Here is an 18,896-nt window from a genome sequence, read left to right as displayed (position 1 = left end):
TGTTGAAAAGTTGGCTCCCTTTTACAAAGTTGAAAAGTTGAGACGACAAGTTGAGTAGCTTTGATGAATGACGAGATCTGAAATGAAATGATTTCAAGGCCATTTTCTTCTCCAATAAGACTCAAAGATCCAGTGAATGCGTACTTACTCCTGGTAACGTCTTGCCATGTCCAAATATGCTTCTTCACCTCACATTAATGAAATAAACTGCCAGGAAATAGATGCCCGGAGGCTGCGTTTACTAAAGGATACATGACTGAAAGAAGAAGCTGGGCATCTGAATGATGCACGTTTCAGCCTTGAGAGAGCTGAGAAAACATGAAGAACAACATTAAACAGAATAACATCTTGTTTGGGTGCAGTTCTTTCTGCTGCACTTCAGTGAAGCAACTCAAGAGCTTTGAGCTTCTGTGAAAGTGAAGTGCTCTCACCTCTGCAGTCTTTTCTGACATGAACACACATCTCACATCTGGATGTTGTGGTGGATGGATGAAGACCTGGGACACAGATGGCCACTGGAGGAGTGACAGACACCAGACTTCTGCAACTCACATGAGTTTCTCCTGCTGCTTTACAGCTGCTCCTCATCAAAGACTCTTCACTTGCAGGCATGTGGATAACATTCATTAAAGCAGCACCACAAGCACATTTAGTCTGAATCAGAGAAGGTGATTAAACATCGCTGCAGACAGAGGTGATGCGAATGTGTCTACCAATTAATCAAAATGTAGCACAATGCATCATTGAACGAGGAGATTTGAATGACCTGAATTCATTTTCCACCTGTGAATGTGCCATTTAGCCCAACAGAAAAAAAAGTCCACAGAGAAGATGAAAACATTATTTTAGAAATCATTATTTAATGGGCTGAAAACATGTTAAAAGGAATGCTGGGATAAAGTAAGATTGTGGTTCTAACCAGTATTTTATCCATTTTATTTTCAATTTAGATTTAGTATTTTTGTGTGCTTTTGTCTTTTGTCTTTTTTATTTTATTTTTTGTTGTTTTAAAACATTTGTTTAGCTTTTATTTTAATAAAAATTTTAGTGCTTTAACTTCAAACTTTTATTTAAGTTAGCTGCTAAGGTAACGTTAACATTTTTTGTTTAAATTTGATTTCAACTAACAGACATTATAGATTTGAATAGTTTGTTTTAATTTTAGTTAACAATATCAACACTGATTCTAACTTGAAGTTAACCAAGACCAAGTTAACCAGCTTGACAAGTTTAGCAAGTGCACTTTGGTAAGAATTCTGGTTAATTAGGCTATGAATTTTTGACTAATTGCATTTTGCAACAATGTAGTAATTGTGTACACAATGTAATAATTTGTTCCCTTGTTTTAAGTACATTGTGCGTAAAATATAATAATTCTTCCCCCCCCGTTTATAATTCGTTCCCTTGTTTTACTAAATCATGGTTAAATTAAGGGAACAAAAAATATTATATTGTGTGCACAATTTACTTGAAACAATGGAAGGAGTTAGTAAATTGTTCACAATTTTGTAAAATAAGAAAGCGAATTGTTGTGCGCACAAATTACATTTTTTTTTTTAATGCTACGGCTGCTGTCTGATAGTTTCTTTAGCTTACTCAACATCCATGTGTAGCTTATTCATTCCCTAACTTCCCATATTGTCAGTTCCTAAAGGAGCTACAAGTCAGCTTTGGCTGTTGAGCAGTTCACTTGTTTTCTCTGTTTTAATGTGAGGTACTGGAAAGGAAATGTGTAGAAAACTTGCCTTTTGCATTTTTGATAATTGGTGGAACACGATCAGAAACTCTGTTGGACTGTGATGAGGTAGAAATGTTGTAACCTTTTGGGTAAGAATGACCACAGTTTCACAGGTTTGTAATTCCGACCTCTCATATACAGGGCAGAGAGAAGTGTGAACACGCTGGATAAAAGATGTACAGTGATAATTGGGAGAAAAACACCAGATGTTTTCAACATCTTGGCCAATGGCTCGGTCTCCAAAACACATTTTAGCCAGATGCAAAACATGCAAAAAGAAGAGGCGTTAAAAATAACAAGAAGGAAAACGTATGAAATCGTATGCAAAAGTTTGGGGTCACCAAGTTAATGCTTTTATTCAGCAATGATGCATTAAATGGATGACGGTAAAGACATTTATAATGTTACGAAATATTTTTATTTCAAATAAATGCTGTTACTTTAGAATCCTGAACAAAATGCATCTCCGTTTTCACAAAAATATGAAGCAGCAAAACTCTTTTCAACGTTGATAATAAGAAATGTTTCTTGAACAGCAAATCCGCATATTAGGATGATTTCTAAAGGATTATCTGCTGCTTAGAAAAGCAGAACAGGACATGCTTCGTCAAAGCATGCAATTTAAGTTTTATTTGACTGTAAAATTTAGTTGTATGCATATTGTGTGTTGTTGATGAAGAAAATATACAGTAGCCTCTTTAGCCACTTAATGAGCAACAGCTGCATCAGTCGTAACAGGCCTAAAGCATCTTGACTAGTCTGTGCAACCCCTATTTCTATTCAAAAGATGAACATAATCATAAAGTCTCCATGCTACATCAGAGAGTCTTTAAGGATCATTTCTAGACAGCGGAGAGGAAGTCTATCAACAGAGCTGAAGGCAAATGAGGAGAGAGGCACTGGATACAAAAGAACGACAAGCTCAAGTTTGTGTTTGGACTTTTGTCTGATAATTGCCTTGTGTAAATCATTGCATTTACAGAGTTCCATTACCACAAAGAATAGTTTGCTTTGTCTTGGTGAAATTCTCTCGCTGAATAGCCACAGGAAAAAAAAAAAAAGCACGAACATCCCAGCGCTCAACATCGCTCCCTGATTGCATAATTCAAATGAAGACATTGAATAAGGGTTTGTGTTCTAAGAAGAACTGCATAATCGGAGCATTTGTCCCTTTTGCAGCTTGTCCTCTAAAAGCAGGGATGGAATGGGGAGCAGAAAGCGCTGCAACTCTCTAAATTTTACAGAGGACTTTTTTGTTCAACTGTCGTTTGAATTGCTACTCTAAGAGATTCCTGATGAACTGAAAATCGAATTCAGAAGTGGACAGTGGCTGTGAAAGCATCTACACTGGCAGCACCAATTGCACCTTGCTAGGGCTGGTAATTTCACGGGTTATCGTTTCCTTTGATCCTGCCTGGTTGTCTATATTTGATCTTTTCCCATTATAGGGAGCACAGAGTCGCCTGCTTAATGATGTGTCGGCCTGTTAGGCCGCAACTGAAGAACGGACTGCACAAAATTGATTGAATATATAATATCTGCTTTCAAAATAAGGTCTCCTGTGTAGAGATTCAATACCAAATCTTCTCTTTCAAAGCCCCAAAACAAGTCAGAAATACAATTTAATTCACGTGGGCTGAATTGAAAGGTTGTTTATAGTCTGTTAATTGGTAAACAAACTTAAAGGAGTCATTTCTCATAGCATCAAATTTTCTTTGAACTTTTGAGATGCGAGTCAATGAATCATCGTCAACCGATTTTTTCCAAAAACAGACAGCATCCAAATGTATTCACTCATTTTTATTCCTTTCTTCCCCATGTAGTGGACTAAAATGTTTAGACAAAAGATTTAGCTAAATAGGGAATGAGTGAACGACTGCATGTAACTCATTCATTCAAAAACACAGCATTTGAATGAATGAGTGAATCATTAAATCATTCTCAACAGATTTGTTCAAAAGGAATCTTTGAGTGATTCATTGAATCATTGACAACTTTGTTCAAAAACACAGGTTCATTCAGAAGCTAACATGCTTGACTGTTTTTATTAGTGAATCATTTAAACATTCTCAACTGATTTGTTCATTCATTAACAAGCGAGTCATTAAATCATCCACAACCGATTATTCAAAAACACGGAGAGGAAAGAACATATTTGATGTTCTATTTGACTATTCAAATAGTCTTTACGAGCAAATCCTTGAATTGTTCTCAACCTATTTGTTCAAGTGAGTGTCTGATTCTTTAATAATGCACTCAACTGATTCATTGAGCAACAGCAATTTATTCTGCTCTGGCTTTGTTTGGAACCATTTTTGTTGGTGGAGCAAAAATATTCAAAGTAACAGGTAATGTTGTGCAGTATTAACATGTTTATCTATGAAAACAATATTGCACTTATGAACTACACTGTAGGATTAAATTCAACTTGATTATGATTATATTTATCTGCCTATTTATAGTTCTATATCCAATAATGTATAGTATTGGCTCCAGGTGTTGTGACATAAAAGATTAGAAAAGAATAATGAGCCAAGTGATTGTTCATTCTTCCTGTGACAAAGGAAATTACCCCTGGTTTGCACATTTGAGCCACTGGACGGTGACGTATCTGGCTCCAGCTGCTTTTGACATTTGAGGTGAATGAACAACAATAAAGCTGCAGTTTTTCCCCTTTCTTTTATAGCAGAAAATGAAAATATTGGAGGGTGGAAAACAGGCATATGTGATAAATTTGTCTCCTAGGTAGAGTGCACCAGCTGTTCCTTTTCCTTGAGTGCGCCACTTGATAACTTGGCCGCATCTAAACTGATTAGCTCGGTTTGAACACTTGTTCTGTACTGCCTCATCCTTATGAGTGTCAGACTTATTATGGAGAAGAGAAAGATGGAAAAACAGCAGAGACAATGAGCTGGTGGTGCAGATGGTTGTCTGACCCGCTGGAAGCCCGGGCATCCACAGATGAGATGAGTGTTTGTGCTCAGGTCCTGTAATTGGTTATTAGAGTCAAACTGCACCCGATGTGGCCCCGTGCTGTCATAAAAGAGGGAATGAGCGAGAAATGAAGGAAGACGCCAACTTTGCATCTTCATTATTGCTTATTACGATAGATGGATGGATAGATAGATAGAATTTCGCAATTATAGAAATAACCGTACATTCAGACGGGGCGTCGGCGTCAATGCTTGATGGAGTGCGTTTCTGAAGCTTGGTGCTGACGCGACCGTCATGGTGACAACAGCCAATCACATTAGTTTTCTGGTGTTCTATTAACGTGATTGGCTAGCGTCTGCACCAGGGTATTTGCATAAGGCAATCTGATTGGCTGACACCTGCGTTGGCGCTTGAAGTTGAAAAGTTTTCAACTTCTGCCGCGAACAACGGACCCAACGTCTGCACCAGGGTATTTGCATAAGGCAATCTGATTGGCTGACGCCTGCGTTGGCGCTTGAAGTTGAAAAGTTTTCAACTTCTGCCGCGAACAACGGACCCAACGCGACACAACGGACCCACAATTCATTTCGGCAACGCTTACGTCACTCCATTCAATGTAAACGAGAGGCATTGACGCAGACAATAATAGTAACAAAGAAATAACAGATGAAGTAGAGGGGTTGGAGACGCTCTATTTCACGGAAAAACAGTTGAGATGTGGCCTTTAGAAGACTGTTTCACCCTGTTGAACCAGGACTTTGACTACCAGTGTCTTGACAGCAACAGTTCTAGGCTAAGAAGCAAGAAAAATCCAGTCAGGCATGTCATTAGAGCTACATTAGGTAGTCTAGGATCTGCCTCAAGTTTCCTTTCTTAAAGGAATAGTGCACATTTTGTCATTTACTCACCCTCATGTCATTCTGACAGTTTCTTTCTTCTGTTGAAATTATGATTTATATTGTTAGGTTCCGGAAAGGACATAGCACAACAGAAGTACTGAATTGAATGATAGCTTTGTATGAGGAAGTGACCAAAATTCAAGCTATTTCATGTTCCTTGAACTGTTTCATAATTAAACAAAAGTCATATTAGAATGATGACGATGTGACACTGAAGTCTGCAATCAATTTTATAAAGAATTATTTTGGGTGTTTTATGTCTTTTTATTTAGATAGGACAGTAGCCCGAAATTGGCACCGACAATTTGAAAATATATTGAAGTAAAATATTTTGAATTGTAATATTATATCACAATATTGCTGTTTTTACTGTATTTTTTAATCAAATAAATGCAGAAAAAAATCTTGCTTACCCCAAACATTTGAACTGTGAATAACAGAATAACCTTATTTTATTTTTAATTATTTTATTTTGAAAATATTTTATTTTTAATATTTTATTTTCCATTTGTCATTATACCTCCTATATTAATGTCTTCACAACCATTGTGATCTGTTGTATTCCTAAATGAGTTTTAATATTGTGATAAATCACCTTGATACAAACACTTGTGCTCGTGCAGTTCAGCGCCGTTCAGATCTGCACAGACAAACTGTAATAAACAACACTCAGCTAACCTCATTAGACAGACGCTACCTGCATATATTTTAATTACCTCCCGTCCTGCCAACACACCTACACGCAGCTTGGCAAGCCGGGCAGGTGCGTGAAGGGACGATGAGAGGGCAAGACATTCCCACAGCAAGTGTAAAATATTGGGAAGTTTATCTCTGTAATCTGTCTCTATAAATACTCCTTGGAATATAAAAGCATTTAGAAGAGAGATTTTGCTTTTCAGTCTCTTCCGCTCGAGCAATGAAGTTGTGGCTGGAGTCATTAGCATCTCCACTCCCACAAACAAACTTAAAAGTGAAGGCAATTACCAGCAGCATGCTGTGATTTCGAGGGTGTTTTTGAAGATGGGTGGGCTGAGTCTGTCTCTGTGTGTGTGTGTGTGTGTGTGTGTGTGTATGAGTGCCTCTCTGATGGGCCGGCGAAATGGCAAACACCAAAATAGCATTTATTTGAACACAGGTGGTAACGGTTGGTTAAAAAACAACTGCGCAGGAGCCAAGCAGACAGCAGACTCCGCCTTTCTGTCCCGCTTTTGTTGCCTGTCTTTGACAGCACGTGTGCGGTGGGCCTCCCTGGCAGTGGCGTCCTGCGATGGGAGAGTGCCAGCCCGGATTGGGTAGAGACGAGGACAGCAGAGAACAAACACTAATGACGCCCATATGGTCCCACAGATAGATTAATGGAGCAGAGACTGCTGGAGAAACAGACTGCAGAGATACAAATACGCGCATATAGAGTGGAAGTGCAAACTGAATAAAGTACAAAATAAATAAATAAGGCATGGAAATTAATGATAGAAAACAGGAAGTGAAATATTTACTCATATTTAGATGAAACAGCCGGAGACACAGATTTACTTGTTACGTTTCAATGCAGACTGACTGATTTCCCACTAAAACTTAAATTTTTCGATGGATAATGTGACTCGTCTCCAAACAAAAGCCTTTATTTAAGCGACATTTTTATGTTATTTGATGTAAATATGCTAAATTTGCTGCCACAATGCTAACGGTGGTTGCCATGTTATTGCCTGGCTGTTTCTAGGTGGTTGCCAGGATGTTGCTATGCTGTTATGGGCTACTAGAGTGTTCTAATTAGTTAAGGTGTTATGGGTAGTTGCTAGGTGGTTATAGTTGGTTGCCAGGATGTTGCTATGCTGTTATGGGTTACTAGGGTGTTATGGATAGTTTCTAGGTGGTTATAGTTGGTTGCCAGGATGTTGCTATGCTGTTATGGGTTACTAGGGTGTTATGGATAGTTTCTAGGTGGTTATAGTTGGTTGCCAGGATGTTGCTATTCTGTTATGGGTTACTAGGGTGTTCTGTGTAGTCGTTAGGGTGCCATGGGTAGTTGCTAGGTGGTTATAGTTGGTTTCCAGGACGTTGCTATGCTGTTATGGGTTATTAGGGTATTGCTAGGTGGTTATGGATGTTTGCCAGGTTGTTGCTATGCTATTGTTAGCGTTTCATGGGTATTTTCTAGGTGGTTACAGGTGGTTTCCAGGAGGTTGCTATGCTGTTATGGGTTACTAGGGTGTTATGGATAGTTGCTAGGTGGTTATATTTGGTTGCTAGGATGTTGCTATGCTGTTAGGGTTAGAAAATGTGATTCGTGTTGAAGTCTCCAAATAAAAGCTTGTATTTAAAATGAATTTTTTGTTGTTTGATATGAATATGCACAATTTGCTGCCACAATGCTAGCGGTGGTTGCCAGTTCATTGTCTGGCTGTTGCTAGGGTGCTCTGTGTGGTTGTTAGGGATGTTCTAGGTGGTTATGGGTGGTTGCCAGGATGCTGCTATGCTGTTATGGGTTACTAGGGTGTTATGGATAGTTTCTAGGTGGTTATAGTTGGTTGCCAGGATGTTGCTATGCTGTTATGGGTTACTAGGGTGTTATGGATAGTTTCTAGGTGGTTATAGTTGGTTGCCAGGATGTTGATATCCTGTTATGGGTTACTATGGTGTTATTGATAGTTGCTACGTGGTTATAGTTGGTTGACAGGATGTTGCTATTCTGTTATGGGTTACTAGGGTGTTCTGTGTAGTCGTTAGGGTGCCATGGGTAGTTGCTAGGTGGTTATAGTTGGTTTCCAGGATGTTGCTATGCTGTTATGGGTTATTAGGGTATTTTGGGGGTTGCTAGGTGGTTATGGATGTTTGCCAGGTTGTTGCTATGCTATTGTTAGCGTTTCATGGGTATTTTCTAGGTGGTTACAGGTGGTTTCCAGGAGGTTGCTATGCTGTTATGGGTTACTAGGGTGTTATGGATAGTTGCTAGGTGGTTATATTTGGTTGCTAGGATCTTGCTATGCTGTTAGGGTTAGAAAATGTGATTCGTGTTGAAGTCTCCAAATAAAAGCTTGTATTTAAAACAAATTTTTTGTTGTTTGATATAAATATGCACAATTTGCTGCCACAATGCTAGCGGTGGTTGCCAGTTCATTGTCTGGCTGTTGCTAGGGTGCTCTGTGTGGTTGTTAGGGATGTTCTAGGTGGTTATGGGTGGTTGCCAGGATGCTGCTATGCTGTTATGGGTTACTAGGGTGTTATGGATAGTTGCTAGGTGGTTATAGTTGGTTGATTGTAGGGCTGCACGATAAATCGCATGCGATATTTAATGCGCATCTTGTCAGAAATGTAAATCTCCATCAGGTGCGTGCTTTCACATTGAGCAGCAACGATTTAGTTCATTGCCTGGCAGTTGCTAGGGTGTTCTGTGTGGTTGTTAGGATGTTCTTGGTGGTTTCTAGGTGGCTATGGGTGGTTATGGGTTGTTGCCAGGTTGTTGCTATGCTGTTATAGGTTACTAGGGTGTTCCGGGGGGTGGTGGCTAGGTGTCTATAGGTTATTGCCAGGAAGTTGCTATGCTGTTGCTAATGGGTTACAGATGGTTTCTAGGACGTTGCTATGCTTTTATGAGTTCTAGTGTGTTCTGGGGGGTTGCTAGGTGGTTATGGGTGGTTGCCTGGTTGTTGCTATGCTGTTGTTAGGGTGTTACGGGTAGTTGCTAGGTGTTCATGTGTGGTTTCCTTGTGGTTATGGGAGGTTGCTGCTTTGCTGTTGCTGGGCATTATTTTTAATGCCAGATTACACTTACATATTCATTTCCACTGTCATGGTGCATAAGAGGTTGCATTTCTATATTTTACAGAATTTTCAAACATTGACAGAATTCAAAATGCTTTCCATTATTTTCTGCATCAATTTAAAGTGTGTTAATAGTGATCAGCAGTTAAGAAAAGCTCAATACATGTTTAATTGCTCTCTTTAGAAAGAGAAATTAGAAACGAGAAACGCAATCTGATGAAATAATTGGAAAATAAATAACTGGAATTTGTTGATTTAAATCAGGTGAGAATATTGAATAGTGCATGAGGAGAATAAAACGAATAAGCTAATATTCTCCAACACAGAGATGTATATGATTATTTGCAGTGTATTATATTTTATATACATAGCTGAGTGTGAATAACAACAATGCATTTGCACCTTTATTAAATGCATGCTAATTTCAGGTGTAAATATTCTGATCTCTAGCTATGGCTTGGCGTCTGCGGGAATTTTTGTCTGGTTTGTTATCCATCAGGCAGAATTGTGGATTATTGTCACAGGAAGGAGTTAACCACAAATAGCGTGCCAAATAAGCCACACTTCACGAAAACCACTCGTCTTTATCAGGACGAAAGAAAAGCAATCGTGAAACAGATGGAATGAGCCATTTTTGGGACTGGATTACAGGAAAGGTACGGCTGTCGTCAGCAGTCACAACTCCCGTTTCCCTGCCATTCATTTTAGTTTTTAAAGCCATTGTAAATTAGTTTTCGGAGCTCATCTCTCAGCCTTTCCCACGTTCTCTCGGCGGCAGCCATCATAAGTTATTTCGCTGGCTTCCTTCATATTCCTCCTGCCTCAGTTGTTCTCTCCTCACCTCTCTCATTTCCTCGTTCTCTCCTTTCTTCCTCTGGCCCTTTTGTGCTGCGTTCTGTGCGGGGGTGAGTCTCTTTGGGCCGGGCTCCAAGCGCCCGCTGAAGGCTGCGGGGCTAATTCAGCCCGGCAGGACATTAATCATGTGCCTATCGAGATTCTTTAGGGTGACTGAAAAACTGATTTGTGTGTGAGCACGAGTGTGTGTGCATGTGAGTGTGTACTTAACTTAATGCATGCACAAAATTACACCAGGCTGGAATTGCGTAAATGAAAATTGATAGCTGATGTACGAATTATGACACGTGGTTTTGCATGTGAAGCGACTGCTGCTTGTATAACAATGCAGATTTAAAAATAAAGAAATATATGCTTGAAAAGTACTTTTTTATGTAGTATAGGGATCCTATGCTTTGCCTGCAACATGAAACATTACATAACTATTATGTAAGAGCAAAACATTTAGAACAATATGCATGCTAACACACATTTTAAAAGGTTTCTTTGTTTAGTAATTTGAATAACATGAACGCAAGTCTAAATGAACACAAGTTTAGCCAAGGAAAACATTTTAATTGGGCAATACATTTTGCAAGGCTTGTTGCTATTCATAGTATGCATGTTTCTTCTTCATCAGTAATGTACAAACTCTTGAGCTGTTCATTAAAGAGAGAGTTCACCCTAAAATGAGAATTTGTCATAATTTACTCACCCTCATTTTCCAAACCTGAATGACTTTCTTAACACTGTGCAACACCGAAAGAGATGATTTGAAGTAGGTTAATTGTAGTATTTTGGCCTTTTTTTTATGGATATACAATATTTAAATTTGCTGGTATATTGGACAATATTACAATATCCAATATAAAATATAATATTAAATCAACAATGGCTTATGCAAATTTTTAAATGATTTTAGCAAATGGCTGCAATATAACAAAGAGTGAAAAATTTAAGGGGGTCTGAATACTTTCCGTACCCACTGTATATACTGTATATATGAGGTTAATTTGCAAAAACCGAAAAAAAAATTTTCATTGCGCATTCCAAGTAATATCAATCAAACTGCAGTTGGGTTGTTTTAAGTAATAATAACTTAAACAAATACATGTAATTTGCTAAATTAAAGTTATTTTTACATATTAAAAGTTTGTTTTATAGCAAAAGCAGATAACTCCACATTTCATGTTTTAGAGTTAAAAAAACACTTGTTTAATCTTTGTAATCTCCTCAGATGACAATGTAGATGCCTGACAAACATTGTTGTTGTTGTTGTGATCATAAACTGTATGGATGTGATTACACGCAATACACTGAGCTTTTTCCTCACCATTGTAATGCGCTGCTTTTGCAAGTTTCCGTGAAAACGTTTCAGCTTTTATTTTCCTTTTTCGCCCTGAAGAAGATATCACAGGTTCATCAAGTTCGTCAAAATTATCCATCCTCGATCCCTTTTAGTCAGCTTTGACGAAACTCCTCTCAGCTAGCTCGTCTTTTCAAAGTAAAAGTAGCCTTGTCACCTGACCTGAATACAGCGAGCTGATTCGCTAAAATGGACTTATCAGCTTCTGTTCAAAAACAACAATGGCGCTTGTCGGCTTCTGCAGTAAAATGTGAACTCGTGATGCCTTGAAAGTGGACAAAACTGGCTTTTTTTTGACAAAACTTGTTTAGGGTTCAGATCGCGCTTTATGTGGAGAATAATGCATATATATAATTGCAAATCAGCATATTAGAATGATTTCTGAAGGATCACACGACACTGAAGACTGGAGTAATGATGCTGAATCATTCCTTTGTGAGGACATGAGATTTTTTCCAAAAAATGTTTTTGAATGCTGTGTATTTTAACGTTTACATTTATATTGTGATGCTTCAAGTCACTTAGATTTTAGTTTTTAGTGTTTTATTTGTAATTTATTTAGACAAAATAGTTTAACATTTTATAGACCATTTATAGATTTTTCTCCCACAACATATTTCATTATCAACTTATCTGTACTGCATGGCCAGATTTTAATATCAGGTCATGCATATCTTGTTTTTTGTTATTGATTGTTACTTTATCAAATTTTGGATGTTGGTTTTGATTTGTTTGGTTATTTGGTGGGTATAAAAGTTGTAAAATAGTTGTCAAATGTACAATTCATGTAGACTCCATTATGGATTAAAATTGGCTTGAACAAGCAGCCTATTGTATAATTTGCAAACTGTAGAATAATGCATTTGTTGCTTTTTGTCTGTGCAAAAATTCCCTTCAGCCAGCAAAAACTGGCATCATCTTCTGAGTGTTACCTAGCTATCCCACCGCTAGTACTCACCACAGCGCTTGTGTTCATGATGCAATGGTACCGCAGTTCACAGCCAAAAACAGTGTGAAAGCGACCTGCAGGGGTGAGGGAAGTGCAACTGAAATATAGTTCTTCTGTCTTACCTAGAAAATGCAATGCATGTGCATTGCAACCCTTATACCATGGCGTTTTGACACAAACATAATATCGCACAGAGCGGAGCGCAATTGTGCTACGAATTCAACACGAATGTGGTTCACAGAGGTGATGAGTGCAAGAGGAGTAACGGCGTGTGATTCATTCAAAGCGATTCCTGTATTCTGATACCTCTCAGACAGCGTTTGAAGCTCAGGTCAGACTCTCTCAGTCTGCGAGGTGTGAAGTCCAGAGGGAAGATAATTCCTCAAGCTGTTGGGATTTGTAACCTCTTTGTGGAGGAGGACACTGTGGGGTAATACGGGGTAGCCAGCAGTGGCCTGGGAGTCAATTAGTCACCGTGGTGCACAATACAAGCTGACAGCAACATCGGCCGGCCGAGGGAACACACACCAACTCTCTCGCATTCACTCCAGGCTATCAGAGAGAGCAGTCCCACGGCACCGCGCTCTCCACCGCCTACAGCTTGTTAGAAGACGTACGCCGAGCTGGAACTCGTGCGGAGAGCGAGGGCAAATATTTTAGCGTTATGAAATTCAAGAGGGAACGATAAATATGATGCACAGAAAAAGCGTAGTAACAGTGTTAGTGATAAAACATGAAGCCAGTAGGGCGGTTAATAATGAAGGCTGACACAACACTCCGGAGACCCTGAGGCTTGAATGCACTCAGGTAAAGAATAGCACGAGCAAAAGCCTTGAAAGTAGAGAAACCGAGGCTCGAAACCTTGGCAAACCAAGGACGCCCCATTAGCCGTCTTTTCAGAGTTTCTGGTGAAGTCAGTCGGCTTTGTTGAGCCATGACGAGACCCGTGGCGCCACATTAATGTGGGTTTATTTATCAGCCTTCTCACAAATGTTCCTTAGACGTGCCATTTTTTATTCATTTATGTACAAGTAGCTTGTTTTCAACAAGTGCATGCAACAACAGTATGCTTGCAGCAGATTCCACAGACAATATACGTATTAGTCAAGAAATCTCCTGTTGTCGCATATGCATTGCACATTCGTCTGGAAGATTTGTTTATATGCAGAACTGTATGTCTCTAAAAAAGTCCCTGATGGATATTACAATGACCTTTAGCAGTTTTTATGATTTCAAATGTATTGGAATCAATGGAGCACAACATTACATTTGTTTTTCTGTTCTCATTTTGTTCTTTTTTTTTTTCCTCCATTTCCTCTAAATCCTAAATGAAAAGTCCCTTTGGTGCAACTCTGAGTTCCTGTTGTTGCTAACCTACTTTGCATTATGTCGCCAAAGTACATTTGCTAAACACAGAAATGCAATCTTTTCTTGGAAGTGCAGAATGCCTGGGGAGAACTAAATCCACACAATACATGGAAACGTCCCCAATAACCACCAATGCATGCAGATGCAATGTAAAGAAAGTGGCAAGAGGGAGTGAATTGGTTTGTTGGTATTTTCAAGACAAATGTGGCTCCTCTCTTCTTTTATAAAATACATTTCCACAGACAGGAGCACAGAGCTTTTTTTGTTGAGGAGAACTTGATGAAATACTAGGAAGTTGAACCAGGGTTTTTGTAGTTTTTAATGTATTTTTTTATTTTCAGTCGGTTTTGTTTTCTTTTTTTGGTTTCTTTTAATTCAGTTTAATTTTGTTCGTTTTCATTCTATGACTATTGTTTTTAGTTTAGTTTGAATAATTGTGCTGCTAATTTTTTTGTGTTTACTTATGTAGTTTATTGTAAATTGTGGCATTATATCTCTCCATGTAGGTCCTTAAGGTCTTATATATTATTATTATTTATTATTAATTATTTTACTGTTTTTTGGAATACATTCTGATTCTGCTTTTTTTTAATTCTAACATTCTGCAGTCAAGTATGCTTGTATGACAATGCTAAATTGTTCATCTGACCATTTTAAATGATCTAATGTCTTGTAAAAATAAGGGTGAATTCCATAACGAACCTGATTCGCACTGAAAGCATGTTGTTCCAAACCTGTATGACTGACGTTCTTCTGTAAAAGACAAAAGAAGATATTCTGAAAAATGTGTGTCCATATAAAAGTCAATGTTGTTTGAACCCCAGTGTTCTTCAAGATGTCTTTTTTGTGTTCCTTGAAAGAAAGAAATGCGAAAAGAAAAGAACGACGGCATAATGGTCTTCAACAGATATATAAAGAAAAAGATATGTTAAAACAGGATCTTTCAAAATGTTCTCAGTGAAATATGCTTTAATACAGCATTTGATGTGTTATTACAGAATTACTGCAGCTCTTTAAGCATATGTGCTTTGAAAGGCTGAATAGAAGTACATTACCTCTTCGGTCAGTTTTTAATATTGATTATTGCAACAGAACAGGTAAAAAATACATTTATTCAAGTCTAAGTAGGAGTGCAGAGAAATACGATGGTAATATTTGAGAGGTGTATCATTTCCTCAGGTTTACTCTGCTCTCTGGGATATTTTCACAGGTTAGCTGTATGTCCCCTACAGTCATTTAGTGATGGAGAAAGTGCACCGTAGACCTCTGAGCTGCTCTTGTGGATGGGAAAAGCACAGTGGTAGGCAAATCTGAACTCGAGTTCACTTCCCGAAACGGAGAACAATGTTGAAGAGCCAAAAAGTGCAAGTTATTTAATAGACAGCGACTTTCACTGCACAACCCTGTGGCGGAGAGAGAGGTCACTGCACTCAGGTCAGATGCCACATCCTACACATATCCATCCGCACAAATCTGAGCGTAGTAGCATTCCTTCCATCTTTTACAAAGTTCTGGAACAGAAGTTATCTTATAGCAATGCTTAATGTCAAATAATTCATGTTTCATTTAGATCCCATGCAGCAAGCTGCTCTTTATGATGGCCTACGAGTACTTGTTTGTCTTATGCAATAACTCGGACCATTGTTGCACAGGTGCATCTTCAGAATTGCTTTTGTCTTATTGTAACTGTTTGGAAACTGGCCTTGTCAACATTGCACCTGGATAGCAGGACAATTGATTTTAGCTGCGCACACCTGAAGCACTCTGTCCTAACAATGCATCAGCAATCTACAACAATGATGCATCAGTGTGATTCAAATCAATGATTTGGGTTTATGTTGTCAATAAGCTCGAACGCTCTTGACTCTGAAAGCCCTGATGACAGGAACCCACGATGGGGAAGTCATGGCCTAATGGTTAGAGAGTTGGACTCGTAACCCAAAGGTTGTGGGTTCGAGTCTCGTACCGGCAGGGATTGTAGGTGGGGGGAGTGAATGTACAGCGCTCTCTTCCACCTTCAATACCACGACTGAGGTGCCCTTGAGCAAGGCACCGAACCCCCAACTGCTCCCCGGGCGCCGCAGCAAAAAATGGCTGCCCACTGCTCTGTGTGTGTGTTCACTGCTGTGTGTGTGCTCTTTGGATGGAATAAATGCAGAGCACTAATTCCGAGTATGGGTCACCATACTTGGCCACATGTCACTTTCACTTTTTCACTTTCACTCTTTTCATGCACCAATACGGGAACTGATTCATGACTGAAAAAATAGGCTTTAGTTTAAAGCCAAAAGAGTATTACAGAGAGGCATAGAACGCTCTGGACTCTTAGTGGGATGTGATTGCACAAAACATTGAAAGCCCAGAGTTGACAACCAGTTCTATAACTGACTTTTTTATTTTTATTTGTTAAAATTGGAACAGATGTTTAATCTAATAAACTTTAGCATGTACTTTGTCCTTCAGGTTTGTGTAATGAAAGATACCTTAAATAGGTGTGGTTTTACTTTTCTAAGTGATATTAAGGTACACCTGCCTATGATAAATGGAAAAAGGACCAGTTTGAAATAAGTATGTTTTATTAATTTATTTTGCTTGTTGAGGCTGCATTTATTTAAACAAATTACAGTAAAAACTAATATTGTGAAATAATATTATACGTTAGAATAACTATTTTCTATTGTAATATATTTTAAAATGTAACTTATTTCTGTGATGAAAGCTGAATTTTCAGCATCATTACTCAAGTCTTCAGTGTCACATGATCCTTCAGAAGTCATTCTAATGCTAAATAGGTAAGTTTTTTTTTTGTAAATACTAAAATACACTGGCATTGAAATGTTGTTTTTAAAAAAAAAAGAAAGAAAAAAAAAGGAAAATAAATTAATGCATTTATTAATCAATGACACACATTGATCAAAAGTGCCACGTATAATGTTACAAAATATTTTTTTATTTCAAATAAATATATTGAACTTCCAATTCATCAAAGAATCCTAAAAAGATTCCTTGTCCACAAAAATAATTAAGCAGCAAAAACTAATTTCAACTCTGGTGATAAACCATTATTATAATAATAATTGAGCAGCAATAACATTTGATAATCATGCAAAGTGTTATTCATTCTAAACTTTTGACCAAAAGTGTGCAGTATATCATATTTGACCATAATATAATTTGCAATGCTCTAGAGAGAGGGAGAGAGAGAGAAATGCATAGTGTGCTAAAAAAAAAAAGTCAAGTTTTGGTTGCCCCTTCTAGCAAATGCGATCAATACTCCTCATCGTTCCAAAACAGAAATCTTTCTGTATTTCTGATGGCCATTATTTATATTTATTTTAATAAACATTGTCATCAAACATTTATTTAAGAAAAGTGCTGTATAAGTATAATGGTGTTTCTGGAGTAAATGCACAGCGAAGAGGTCACTGGAAAGCAGTATGTCCTGAAGACATTTTATAGAGCAAACGTAAGTGTGCAGTCTATTAAGAATTAATCTAGCTGAAGTCTTCAGGGTCTCTACATTGATTATTTGATAAAGAGATACACTTAGAGAAGCTAATCAGGCAGGCATAAGCCATGGTGCTGTGGTAAATGAGGGTTAACTCCAGGGTAAGACAATAAAGAGAGGTGAATATCCACACTTCATTTGTTTGCCCGTAGCTTGTCCAAACTCCTTCAGACATCTGTTACATAAGAAGCAGTCCAGAGATGCTTCCTTACAACTTCAAATCACTGGCTATGGTCCGAAAAGCATGCTAACATATTACAATTTTCTCTTACAGTTTCTGCAGTATGCATAATGTGCTTAAAATGCTAATAGTCTGTATGCATTCAAAATGCAAAATAACCATGGTAACTGGACTTAAACATGCAACATTGTGAGTTGTGACAGTAGTGTAGCACACTTTAGTTTATAATTGCATATGTAATTTTAACATGTTTCAAAGTATTTAGGTATTCCATTCTAAATATTAGCATTTGACATTTCTTTCTTCCATGGAGCAAAAAATAAGATGAACTGTAAAGTGTGTGTGTATGTGCATGTTAAATATTTCATATTTTATTTGGAACAAAATAAGTCATGGAACAACATGAGGGTGACTAAATGATGACTTCTTTTTTTTAAATTTAATGTAATTTTACTTTTGCCTGAAAGAGACGTTCAAAAAAAAATTTTCTTTCCATTTTGGTATAGAGTTGTGTAGGGTATCAGACCAAATCAGACAATGTAAGATTTGATAAAGAACAGTTGAAACACGAGGAGCCGAATTCCACAGAAGCCCAAGACACCGGATGTCGTAAATCAGATCCTGGCGCCACAAACCTGAACCAACCAGCAGCTTTGAGTAGCTCACGACATTTAAACAAAAGAACACTTATTGACAATTCCAAGGAGATTGTCAATTTTGGGGCAAGTAATTAAGATTAATGGTCAAAAGAGATGCACGGCGTGACCATCACATGGTAACCAGTATTAGCAATCACAAGCTCTTTGGATTGACTCCCCCACTTAGGAGACAAAGAACAAACAGGTTCCTTACCGACCTTTTAACCTCTGGTCTTCACAGAATATGTCCTCATCCACAGAATGCTACAGAAACTACCTTTCCATGTAAATATGCATCTAAATGACACTAAAATGACTTGTTGTGAGCAACTAATCATTTCTATGCATAACTCCATATCATGTATGTAACCCACATGTGACTTATCAGGTCTTAATCATTTATTGTGTATGTATTTTGAATAACTATTGAATAGTTTATAGGATCACATTCATGTTTCCCCTTCAGGAACTTGAGCTGCGTCGAGTCGCTTTGGGAATGCCCTTGCGTGACCGCGTTCTGAAGCACATGTCAAATCCGTCCAATGGAGCAGCGAGACGTCACGAGCAGGGTGACGTAAGCACCAGAAAGCATAAAAGCGCATCCGGCCGGGCGCCACCCAGCTTCTGCTCTTCAGTAGCGCTCTGTGTATGTGTCTGTCTATTTACTGTTGTCTGTCCGCACAAGCACTCATATATATAAAACAATGAGAAAGTCTATG

The sequence above is a fragment of the Sinocyclocheilus grahami genome, unplaced genomic scaffold (genome assembly GCF_001515645.1).
Source record: "Sinocyclocheilus grahami isolate Dianchi unplaced genomic scaffold, SAMN03320097.WGS_v1.1 scaffold182.1, whole genome shotgun sequence".
NCBI lineage: Eukaryota > Metazoa > Chordata > Actinopteri > Cypriniformes > Cyprinidae > Sinocyclocheilus > Sinocyclocheilus grahami.
This window is presented reverse-complemented; position numbering follows the sequence as displayed.